The 13,114-nt window shown below is 36.2% G+C and overlaps 1 long non-coding RNA gene across 1 annotated transcript in view; it reads left to right on the top strand.

Annotated features, from left to right (window-relative positions):
- Positions 1-1,616, top strand: part of LOC135196206 (uncharacterized) — a 311,142-nt gene extending 309,526 nt beyond the window's left edge. The window contains exons 2-3 of the long non-coding RNA XR_010310344.1: positions 775-1,160; positions 1,338-1,616. This is a non-coding gene — a long non-coding RNA (uncharacterized LOC135196206). The remainder of the gene's footprint in view (positions 1-774; positions 1,161-1,337) is intronic.
- Positions 1,617-13,114: the final 11,498 nt, after the last annotated feature.

The raw sequence follows: 13,114 nt of genomic DNA, 5'->3' as shown, positions 1-13,114 counted from the left end.
TATAACTTTTGAAAGACAAGTTCCTCAGGTGATGTAGCAGAGATGTTCACTTTTTGATGAAACTTTGAGAGAGACTGCAGACTCATCGGTTTCCAGCCCTGTGACTGGCTGATCACTAGCCAATCAGGAACGCCGTAAGGGACGGGGCTGGAACTCAGATGCACGTGTGATGTGAAGTGATTATTGTTAGTATTTGTAATTCTTATAATGTAGTATACAGTCCCATGTAGTTCTGTAGAAACCCATGTAATATCCATTGCAATTTTAATTACATCATACTTTATTTTAGTGGATGCATAGTATTTCTTTGAACCAATTTGGTAGCTTAGAATGCTTTACAAAGCATTAATTTTAATTATTTTGTTCGCAGCCCCCTTTTGTTGGTCTTTCGTAGTCAGTGATTAAGTTTTCCTGTTGCAAAGCCATCCAAGTTGAGCCAAGTCATTGAATGATTGAAATGGATTGTAAAACCTAAATCTCGGACCCAACAAAACTGCGGCTGCATGCGAATATATATATATATATATATATATATATATAGATATATATATATATATATATATATATATATATATATATATATATATATATATGGGGTGTGTGCACATGTATTGCAAGTCATCACAACCTCTAACCTTGCTTTTAAACATAACAAATAATTTGTTGCCACACTGATACCTGACGAGCAATGGGTGTGAGAAATTAGTTCCTTGTTTTATTCCTCGCAATGCTCACCCTTTTTGGTAAATCTGTTAACTTTCTGACATCTTTCAGACAATTCCAGGGGAACCGGAGGTTGTACTGCGTGTGTACCAGACTGGGAAAGCCACACTGGTTCTTGCTAAAGAAAACGGGAAATCACAAACATGTGATCTACCACCATGATGGCGCCTACGGCAAGATGCTACTGATGTCGACGTCATCTTGCAGAAGAAAAAAGATAATCCACCATGCTTATAAAAATGGGAGGGCAGCCTCCAAAGCTCTAAGAACCAGCCAATATCTCCTGTTGGTTGCATTGTCCCTTTAGAACCTCCTGCATTGAGCTGTCCCACGTGGTCCTTCGTATGGCCACCCCCTGTCAATTTATCAGTGAATAATTCCCTTAAAGTTTCCCTCCCTGCTATGTGCATCTCCACCAGGTTCCTCCTTACTCTAAGGTAAAGTATTGATTCAAGGTTATTTTCAATTCAGTCACGTGTTCCTTCATTCTTAAATTGAATTTCAATTTCTTTTCATAGTGCATTTTCCCACAATATCCTGACTGAGTCAGCACAGCATGTAAAATTAACGTAATCTATTTCGCACCCAAATTGAGTTATTTTTATCACTTTCAGTGCAAGCCTCGATTCAAGAGAATTCGCAATTTTTCCCCGCGTAATTGCGTGTATCTTCCATTCAAAGACGGTGCAAGTAAAGCTGTGGAAACATCCAGTTCGTCTTGTGCCTTCCACAGTGAAAATAGCTACTGAGCTCTATCCAACAGTGTCCCTTTTCAGGAGGATCATACCATAAATTCTGTTAATTCTAATCACCCACTTGACAGGACTCTGTTAGCTTGTCTGATTAAATTCTCCATTCTTCTTATTCATGTGTTATGTTGATATAATTGATTGTTAAAGAAAAACCTATGTGTTTATCTGAAATCCCCCTTGTTGAAGTAAGGCTTCCAGCCCATTCTCGGTTCTTTTATGCTTCCGCCTGCTCCAGTAATTGCAATCAGATCCATTATTCTTACTGTAAGGTATCAGCTCACCAGTTAGGACCCAAGAAGTCCTCAAAACAAGGCCACTAAGTGAAAGTCAGGTTAATAATAATAATAATAATAATAATATATATATATGAGAGAAAAGAAAGTAGATGTTGTGTGTGTGCAAGAAACGCGGTGGAAAGGAAATAAAGCTAAAGAGTTGGGAGATGGATATAAGCTATATTATAGTGGAGCAAATAAACAAGGTAGAAATGGAGTTGGCATAGTACTGTCTAGTGAACTAAAGAACTCGGTAATAGAAGTGCATAGAAAGAATGACCGTATCATCAGATTGAAGATAAGTTATGGAGGAGAGATTCTGAATATTATAAGCGCATATGCACCACAAGTTGGTTGCACAGAAGAAGAGAAGGGAAATTTCTGGAGAGACATGGATGGAATAATGCAAGAACTGGAAGAGCATGAGAGGGTGATAGTTGGGGCAGATTTGAATGGCCATGTCGGAAGTGAAAATGAGGCGATTGGGTGGGTGCATGGGGGCCATGGAATTGGGGAGAGAAACCCAGAAGGAGAGAGTGTAGTGGACATTGCTGTGTCATTCGACATGGCAATAGTAAACACATTCTTTGAGAAGAAAAGGGAACACCTAATAACATATAGGAGTGGGGGAAGATTCTCCCAGATAGACTATTTCTTGTAAAAAAGGATAAATCTGGTGGAGGTCAAGAACTGCAAAGTTATTCCAGGCGACCATGTAGCCCCCCACAGGCTGCTATGTATGGACTTGAAGTTGAAAAGGGAAAGAAAAACCAAAGCTAAAGGGATAAGGAAAATTAAATGGTACGAATTACAGAAGGAAGGGGATAAGAAGAGAGAGTTTAAGAGGAGGGTTTTGGAGGATATTGATATAGGGATTGAAGATGTTCAAGAATGGTGGGCACGAAATGCAGCAGTAATAAGAAGGCATGGAAAGGAGCTGCTAGGAGAGACATCTGGTATCATATGGGAAGAAAAGGAGAGTTGGTGGTGGGATGAAGACATTGAGAAAGTAGTAAAAGATAAGAAGGAGGCAAAGAAAAGATGGGAAGAGTCACAGTCAGTGGAAGACGAGAAATAGGTACAGAGAGAAAAACAAGGTGGTGAAAAAGGTGGTAGCCCAAGCTAAAGCAAAGTCGTATGATGATGTGTATAATGAGCTGGGGACAAAGGAAGGATTAAGGAAGATGATCAAGCTATCAAAGGCTAGAAATAAGAGCACCAAAGATATAACACATATCAAACAAATAAAGGATCAAGAGGGTGTAGTGCTTAGAAGGAGGAAGACATTGTGAAGAGATGGAAAGAATATTTCGAACAGTTGTTAAATGAAGAAAATAATAGACTAATAAGAGAGGATGGGCAAGTGAACATTGGCATGGTAATGAGGTTTTCTAGGCAAGAGGTACTAAATGCACTGAAGAAGATGAAGAATGGGAAGGCAACCGGACCAGACATGATCCCGGTGGAGGCATGGAAAGCATTAGGAGATGAAGGAGTGGATATACTGTACGATCTTATGATAAAGATCCTTGAACAGGAAAAGATACCAAATGAGTGGCGTGGGAGTATATTGATCCCAATTTTTAAAGGGAAAGGCGATGTCCAAGAGTGTGGTAATTATAGGGGCATTAAATTGATGTCCCACACTTTGAAGATACTGGAAAGGATGATAGATGCTAGACTGAGAGAAGAAGTACAAATAGGTAAAGAGCAGATGGGATTTATGAAGGGAAGGGGAACAACAGATGGTATATTTTGTCTGAGGCAAATAATGGAGAAATTCGGGGAAAGACAAAGGGACCTACATATGGTATTCATTGACCTTGAAAAGGCTTATGACCGAGTCCCAAGACAAGAGGTATGGAGGAGCCTGAGGGAGAAGATGGTGCAGAAGTATGTGCGATTGATACAAGAGATGTACCGGAATGTATTTACCAGAGTGAGGAGCAGTGTTGGGGAGACAGAAGGTTTTGAGGTGAGAGTAGGATTACACCAGGGGTCGGCTCTGAGCCCATTTATCTTTAACATAGTGATGGATGTTATAATAGAGGAAGTAAGGGAGACAGTACCATGGAACATATTGTATGCGGATGATATTGTTCTGTGTGCAGAGAGCAGGGAAGATCTGGAAGTGAAATTGGAAAGATGGAGACAAGTACTGGAGGACAGAGGAATGAGAATAAGTAGATCCAAGACAGAATATATGTGTACCACCACTGAGGGGGATGATAGAGAAAGTATTCAGCTTGGTGGAGAGCAAATAAGGAGAGTTGATAAGTTTAAGTATTTGGGATCTTTTGTTAACGCTGGAGGAAGTATGGAAGAAGAAGTAAAACATCGGGTACAGGCAAGCTGGAACAACTGGAGAGCGGCCTCGGGAGTTCTTTGTGACAAAAGAGTGCCGCTTAGGTTAAAAGGAAAATTTCACAAGACGGTGGTAAGAACAGCAATGCTGTATGGTACGGAAACAGCAAGCATGAGAAAAGCAGAGCAGAAGAAGATGGATGTGGCAGAAATGAGAATGCTTAGGTGGATGTCTGGGGTAACAAGAGTGGATAGGATCAGAAATGACTACATAAGGGGGTCAACTAAGGTGGTGGAAGTATCAAAGAAAGTGCAGGAGGGGAGGCTGAGATGGTATGGACACCTGTTGAGGAGAGATGAGGACCACGCTGGGAGACATACTATAGGGGTGGAGGTGCAAGGAAGAAGAAAAAGAGGGAGACCAAGAAAGAGAGGGAAGGACTGTGTGAGAGGAGACTTACATGAGAAGGGAATTGATGAGGCAGAAGCACAAGATAGAAATAGATGGAAACGGCTCATCCGAAACGGCGACCCCATATAAAAATGGGAGCAAGCTGGGAAGAAGAAGAAGAAGAAGATATATATATATATATATATATATTATATATATTATATATATATATATATATATATCTTCTTCATCACCGTTATCCCTACATTAAGGGGTCGGTTGTCTGATGCGCGTTCTCCACTGCCTTCTATCAAAGGCAGCATCCTACACCAAACCTCTTCTCTCCACTTTATCTCGCCATCTTATTCTCTGTCTCCCTCTCGATGTTCTTCCTCTAACAGGTTCCTTCTAAGTCCTCTTCACTCCCTCCTCATCATCCATCCTCAACACATGCCCATACCAACTCAATCGTGACTCTCTTATTATCTTTATAGTTCAACAGATCTAAACTGTTAGATTGTTTACCTCCTTGAGAAAAACTCTGTTGCCTCTTCTCTCTTAACCTTTAAATCGTCCCCTTCTTAAAAGTCCTCAGCCATCTCCCATCGAGGCAATATTTGGGACAGTACTTAATGAAACAGGCCGTATAATCCTCATCCGTAAACTCGATCCCTATTCTATATGGTTATTACTTTTAAGACTATTTATTATTATATTTGTTATGACTTATACCTTTAAATTTTGCATATATTACATACTTTATTTGATGATCTTTTTCTTTAAGATTAATAAAAATCGGTAATTACCATTCATTATGTCTTATGACATTTTCTTATAATCTTGTCAGTAGAGTAACTTCTATTTATTTTTTTTATTTGAATTTTCCGTCTGCAATACTATCCATTCCGTAGACAAGTTTGTAACAGTTTGCATTTCATTGCTCTTTATTTTAGGTTTTCCCTCATTTTCATTGATCAAGTTATGATTAACTTGAATTTAATTTCCTTTTTCATAGTATATTTCGTCTTTAAAACCACACAGTATTCTGCCTTATTCTCTCTTGACTACAATTTTATTGATCTCCATTATATTTGGTTATTACTTTCAAGGCTATAATATTCTCTTATGTTTTTATAATTTATACCTTTTAAGTTTTGCATAAATTACGTAGCATTTTATTTGAAAATGTTTTTCATATAAAGTAAAAAAAAAATCTGGCATTACCATTCATTATTTATGACATTATCTTCTGAAAAATAAACGACATACAGATATGAAAACATATTAGATTAAAAAAAGGTTTATCATAACTCATAAATCTAATGCCTGTAACAACCTTTACTTTTTATAAGGTTGTTGCATATAACCTCATCATTGGGAGAGGAATAATTTATTTACAATAATTATCACAGGAATTGTAATAATATGATTATATACAAAATGTACATTACTAAGAATTTTCATCTACAGATGATCTTAATTCAATAACAGATATCCTTTACAGCATCGCCTGTTTGCAAGTTATCAGAATGCTTAACCGCATTTGCCCGTTTCACAGCTTGCTTTCGGTAGGAATGAATTTCAGTACTGACTATTGTTCTCAGTAACCTAAAACAAGATGTCATTCTTTTTGGCGCTAAAGTTCTCAGCTTGACCGGGCAGTGGGGCTTATCCAAAGGGTAGCTTAAGAGAAATCCTGTAAACTTCATGGTTTATTAGGCTTAGCCCACCTACATATCGCCTGCCAAAGGTAACAAGAAAAGGGACAGCGTCTTTCGAAACTCCTGTCACGTTTATAAAAGGGATTTCTCATTTTATTTACAAATAAAATTATAATCACAATATGAGAACGCTTAAGGTCAATAAAACATGCAAAAAACTTTAAACTACCCATTTATTTACTCATGTGTTATAAAGTAAGGTATTCAAAACTGGATACTGGTAGATGTGGCAACAGGAATTTTACCCAAAGAAGAAAACAATCTTTCAGTTTAGATCTGTCGACCTATAAGCCTTCCCTTTTTCTTATTTCGTCATTTTCCAATCTCTCAAGCAGCGATATTCTCATAATCCACCTCAGAATTCTCATCTCTGTTCTCTCAAGCTTTACTTCCTCTTTACTTCTTAGAGCCCATGTTTCCGATTCATACATTAACACTGGTCTTTTCACTGTGTTATAGCTCTTGACTTTTAGCTTATTATTAATATTATTATTATTATAATTATTATTATTGTATATATATATATATATATATATATATATATATATATATATATATATATCATAGACATACATTCTATGCCTGTTTTAGGCCCTCAGTTTTCAGAAATCTAAAAAAGAAACGAAATAGATTTTAGCAAAGGAAAATCAGAGACCACCCACATCAGCGTACAGAAGCTGCACTCCCCCACTCCCACAGTAGATTTCCAACTTCACTCTCCTCCGAAAACTCCACCTCCCCCTACAGCTTGCCGATCCTCTAATTGTCCTACCTTCTTTAAATATGTTTGCGCGTCGTTTCAAATTTCCATTCCAGGCAAACCATCAGCAGCTCCCAGAAATGCCAGAACCCAAATGACCTTACCTTACAGACCTTACAGTTCGTTCGGGTTGCCCCAGGTCCCTCAGTGTGAGGCGCCTCTAATGTCTACCAGAGAGTTGCTAGTACATCTTCCGGTATATTTTGCATCTTCCAATCTTGGATGGTCTGGGATGCAGTTTAGATATTTGTCGAGCTTATTCTTAAACACATCTACGCTCACTCCTGATATATTCCTCAGATGAGCTGGCAACGCATTGAATAGACGCTGCATTATCGATGCTGGTGCGTAGTGGATTAATGTCCTGTGCTTTCCTTATTTTTCCTGGTATAGTTTGTTTTGGGCACTATTAATCTACCTCTGCTTGCTCTTTCTGATATTTTTAGTTCCATGATATTTTCTGTTATTCCTTCTATCTGTTTCCATGCCTGAATTATCATGTAGCGTTCTCTTCTCCTTTCTAGACTATATAATTTTAAGGATTGTAGTCTTTCCCAGTAGTCTAGGTCCTTAACTTCTTCTATTCTAGCTGTAAAGGACCTTTGTACACTCTCTATTTGTGCAATATCCTTTTGATAGTGTGGGTACCATATCATATTGCAATATTCAAGTGGACTACGAACATATGTTTTATAAAGCATAATCATGTGTTCAGCTTTTCTTGTTTTGAAGTGCCGTAACAACATTCCCATTTTTGCTTTACATTTTGCCAACAGAATTGCTATTTGATCATTGCATAACATGTTCCTATTCATCATCACACCAAGGTCTTTAACTGCTTCCTTATTTGTGATTGTCTCATTATTAGGTCCCCTATATGCATATAGCTTTCCTTCTCTGTCTCCATAATTTATTGATTCAAATTTATCAGAGTTAAATACCATCCTATTTACCTCTGCCCAATCATATACTTTGTTAAGGTCTCTTTGTAGAGCATTCCTATCTTCATCACAAGTAATTTCTCTACTTATTCTTGTGTCATCAGCGAAACTACTCACTACCGAATCCTTAACATTACTGTCTATGTCTTCAATCATAATAACAAACAATATTGCAGCTAGCACCGTACCTTGTGGCACACCGGATATTACCTTGGTTTCATCCGATTTCTCATCGTTTGCAATAACTATCTGTTTTCTGTTGTGTAAAAATTCTTTTAACCATCTTCCTACTTTATCTACGATATTGTGTTTTCTAATTTTCTTTGCTAATATATTATGGTCTACTTTGTCAAAAGCTTTTGCAAAGTCTAAATAAACCACATCTGTTTCATTTCCGCTTTTCATATTTTTGAATATGTTCTCACGGTGGACTAACAGTTGGGTTTGTGTACTTTTTCCGGGTACGAAACCGTGTTGTCCTATATTAAACAAATTATTTTTTATTAAATGTTTCATAATATTTTTCTTCATTACCCTTTCATACACTTTCATAATATGTGATGTTAGACTCACAGGCCTATAATTACTTGCCTCTAGTCTTGATCCACTTTTGAAAGTAGGGGTGATATATGCTAATTTGTGCTCATCATAAATCTTGCCTGTATCTACACTTTGTCTTAATAATATTGCAAGTGGCTTTGCGATAGAATGAACTACTTTCTTTAACAAAATAGCAGGGACTCCATCCGGCCCTGCAGCAGCTCCATTTTTAATTTCATTAATTGCCTGCACAATATCAGCTTCATTAATTTCTATGTCAGCTAAATATTCACTATTTTCTTCCCTTACTTCTATATCATTATCTTCATTATCTATTCTAGGGGTGAATTCTCTCTTATATCGTTCTGCCAGTATGTTGCAAATTTCCTTTTTTTCATTCGTTAATCTCCCTTCAATTCTCAGAGGGCCTATTTCTATTCTTCTTTTATTCATCTTCTTCGCATATGAGTATAATAGTTTGGGGTTTTGCTTGATATTTAATAGGGTTTTTTCTTCCAAGTCCCGTTTTTCATTTTCTTTTGATTGTATAATCTTTTGTTCTGCATTTTCTATCTTACTTTTTAGTTCTATAACTTTCCATGCATTTTTTTCTTTTGCAAGACCTTTTTTCCACTTTCTGATTTTCTGGAACAAGATCCTTCTGTCTCTTGGTATGCATGAATGATGTTTACTTTTCTTCTTCGGTATATATTTTTCCACTATTTTCTCCAATATTTTATATAATATCTCCGTATTTACCCTTGTTATGTCATCACTTACGAAAATGTTATCCCAATCTTTGTTTAATTCTTCATTAATTTCTGACCATTTTATATTTTTACTGTAGAAGTTGTATTTTCCATATCCTTCCCACTTTTTCATTTCTTGCTTATCTCTATTTTCACTTGCTTTGGAATGAACTTTTAATTCTATGACATTATGGTCTGAAATACTCGCATTATAAACTATTATTTCTTTAACATAATTCATCTCGTTCACAAATACTAGGTCTAAAGTATTTTCCTTTCTTGTTGGCAGGTGATTTATTTGTTGAATGTTGTATTCTAGTAGCATATCTAATAGCTTTTCAAATTGCCTCTTATCTTCTGCACTACTATTACTCTCTTTTTTATATGTATAAGTACAACCACAATCTCCTATTCGTTCTTTCCATTCTACGAAAGGAAAGTTGAAGTCACCAGATAGGAGAATAGTCCAGTCCTTGTGATTTCTACATATATCATCCAATTTTTCAATTATTAAGTCAAACAAAACCTCTTTAGTATTAGGAGGTCTATATATTACTATGTTCATCAATTTTTCAGATTCAAATTCTACCGCTATTAGTTCACATTCTGAGTTACTATATTTCTCATATATTTTTCCTTGTTTTTTGTCTTTCCCATATATTGCGGTTCCCCCTTGATTCCTATTTTTTTCTATCTGATCTATAAGTTTGGAACCCTTTTATTTGATCATCATTCCCAGTCTCTTGGGAATACCAGGTTTCACTTATATTCATTATATCTATTTTCTTTTCATTTTGGGTTAGTTCTTCTAAGTACTCTATTTTTCTTTTTGAGTTACTCGTAACTAAACCCTGCGCATTCATCACTATGATGGTTTGCGTGTTTTCTCCTTCATTTAATACTGGTAGTAATAAGGATTTTCCCATGTCTCTTTCCTGTTCTGGTATGTTGTTCTTTTTTTCATTTCCAGAAATTCTGACATTAAAAAATCCAACTTTTCCATAATATTTGATCTTCCTTCATCATAATTATTCATTTTGTGTCTGAATCTGCAATTTTCTCCGTTTCTGCAATATCCTCTTGCATAATAAATACAGTTATTATCTCTTGAGTAGAATTTCGGAGCTGATGCTTTGAAATTTTTTGCTGACACCTCTGCATATCTCATTGGTGGTTTGCTTTTCTCTTTTACCTGATATTCTTGATTTCTCTCTTTATTTGTTTCTTTCTTATTTTGGATTTTATTACTTGGTTGGTTATTTATTTGATTATGATCATGGCTACATGGGTGCATATTTGCATTTTTTGTCGAACTTACATCCTTTTCCTTCTTTTAGGTTTTTACATATTTTTGGATGCAGATCTCTGCAATCATCCCCATATCCATCTAAGTATGCACATTTACCATATATTTCATAGTTTTGACATATCTTAGGATGTTTGTAGTAACATCTTTCTCCAAATCTGCAATTCCCTCTTTTCAAAAGGTTGCAGATTTTGTCTTTCTTGTCTATTTTTTCCTCTTTATCATTGTGTAGATCTGGGTAGAGCCTCTTCGGGATTTGCTTTTCTGTTGTCATATCGTAATTTATTTCTTCGTAGGTATGCTGCTTTATTGCCTCATATGTAGTATCAATGAGTATCTCTGCATCCATACTTTTATCTTGTTCTTTGTTTTCCTTATTTTTTTCTGTCATTTCATTTTTGTTTACTTCTCTTCCGTTTTCCTCTTCTTCTTTTTCTTCTTCTTCTTCCTCTTCCTCTTCTTCTTCATCCTCAACTATTTGTACATTCAATCTTGATTTAATAACATTGTCTATCCATGATAGACATGTTGAACAAAAAATTCTTGTATCTTTTCTCAAATCTTGTATTACCTCAGCACACTGTGGATGGGTCGGAATGTTGCATGCAGCACATTTTCTGATTAGGTTTTGTGGATTGACTATGCTATACCAAACCTTACACAGTTTGCATGCTTTTGGCATTCTTTTTCCTAATGCATCAATTAGGATATTCACAAGATTCACCTTATTCATTTTCTTTGTCGGAATATGTTGGTTTATGTATATTTTCTTTATGAGTCTCTTGACCACTTGGATTTTATTTGGAACTTCTTCAATTATTTTCAAGATGTTTTCATTAGATTTGTTCCAGTTTGAAGGATTATATCCTTCTAATATATCTATGAATGCTTTTGTATCTTTTTGGTTAGGACTGTTGCTGATTTCATAGATGAGAAATGCCAGTTCCCTTCCTGCTACCTCATCGTATTGTGAATCTGCTAAACACGCCAAATTACGCCACCTCTTCCCGCAGTTGGAACTTACTGCCATCTTGTTCTGATTTATAGTATTACACTTGATAAACTAACTTAGAAGACGCTTTATCCTACTATTTTCACACTAATCTTATCACCGATAAACTTGTGATATCTGTTGATTAATCTGACTTCACGCGGGTACGTCTCACCAAGCAAGATGGCTACTAAGCCAGACAAAGGGCAAAGATGAATAGAGTGATAAAAGGCAGCGACAGCCGGTGCTGCGGAGCGTTCTAACTGAGGTCAGATCACCGTCAAGAAAAGGGCTCTGTGCCCAGCACCCTCACCCCTTTCCCGCCACAGTCTGTAGTCTTGTGTGGGGTGGAAACATTATTCCTAACTCCATAACTTTATCCTGGTGCTATTTCAAGAGTCCAATCATCCAAGGACAAAGGTACAGTGTAATTGGAATTTGCTTCAATGAGCAATTCCCTTACTCCTTTAAACATTGCATGCTTTCATGTATAAACTAAATCCCCATTGAATCTCCTTCAGAGAATAAGTGAAGTGGAAAATATTTGTGACTCGCAACCATAAATGTTCATTCATTCTGCTATCTTGTAACAGTGTTAGATTGCTTACCCACTCTACCTTAAGCAAAGTCCCAGTCACATTAATCACGTTATAAATCAAGCATTACAGTGCGTCCTTAATTCATTGAATAGGAGACCATGGACGTTGTGTATGTGTAAGTAAATAAATATGTATGTATGTAAATAAATAAATAAATACATATTATATATATATATATATATATATATATATATATATATATATATATAGTATATATATATATATATATGAGTCATATCACATTACTGTGATTCATATATATACATCGAGCTACAAATGTCCTTTAATACCTAATCTGCTCTACCTCGGAATTAATATCTTTTCGTATATGTTAACCGAAGGGGAATTTTTTTGTCGATAAGAAATTAGTCGGCTCAAGGGCACCAACCAGCGAACCAACAAATTCAAGACGCACACAGAAGCCGTAAACCACACCGCCACCACAAGAGGTTATAAGTTTATGCCGCCTCTCAACTACAAATACCTGTCTCAGGTTTTCGTTGTTTTGGAGTCGGCATCACATTACCGTGATCCATATATATGCATCGAGCTACAAATGTCCTTTAATATCTAATTCGCTCTACTTCGGAATAAAAATATTTTCATATATGTTAACCGAAGGGGACTTTTTTAGTCGATAGAAATTTGTCGGTTCACGGGCGCAACTACTGAACCAACAGGTTCGCGCCCGTGAGCCTACAAATTTCCTACAAGTTCCTGGCACTAAAACCAGAGAAGATTTATCTGAATACCTTAGTAGATTCACAAACTTCCAAATCTGATCTGAATTTGAATAACAGGCCCATTAATGCGGATTATCAATTATTTTTATGTAATTATAATTGTGTAATAGGTTTTCTGAAAAAGATTTATAACACTAAGCAATATGCTTTAACCTTACACGACACAAAAATTGACACGTTACTGATGGAAATGTTTAGTTAGTTCGTTACAGCATTTTTTTTTTTCTAGGAACGATTTCTGAAAAAAAAAACCACTTTGTTTGGGAAATGTAATTTTCGTATTCAGAGAACGAAAATTACAGAAATAAAGGAAAAATCT

The sequence above is a fragment of the Macrobrachium nipponense genome, chromosome 17 (genome assembly GCF_015104395.2).
Source record: "Macrobrachium nipponense isolate FS-2020 chromosome 17, ASM1510439v2, whole genome shotgun sequence".
Lineage (NCBI taxonomy): Eukaryota > Metazoa > Arthropoda > Malacostraca > Decapoda > Palaemonidae > Macrobrachium > Macrobrachium nipponense.
Note: the sequence above shows the minus strand (reverse complement) of the source record. Positions and strands in the feature narration are given on the sequence as shown.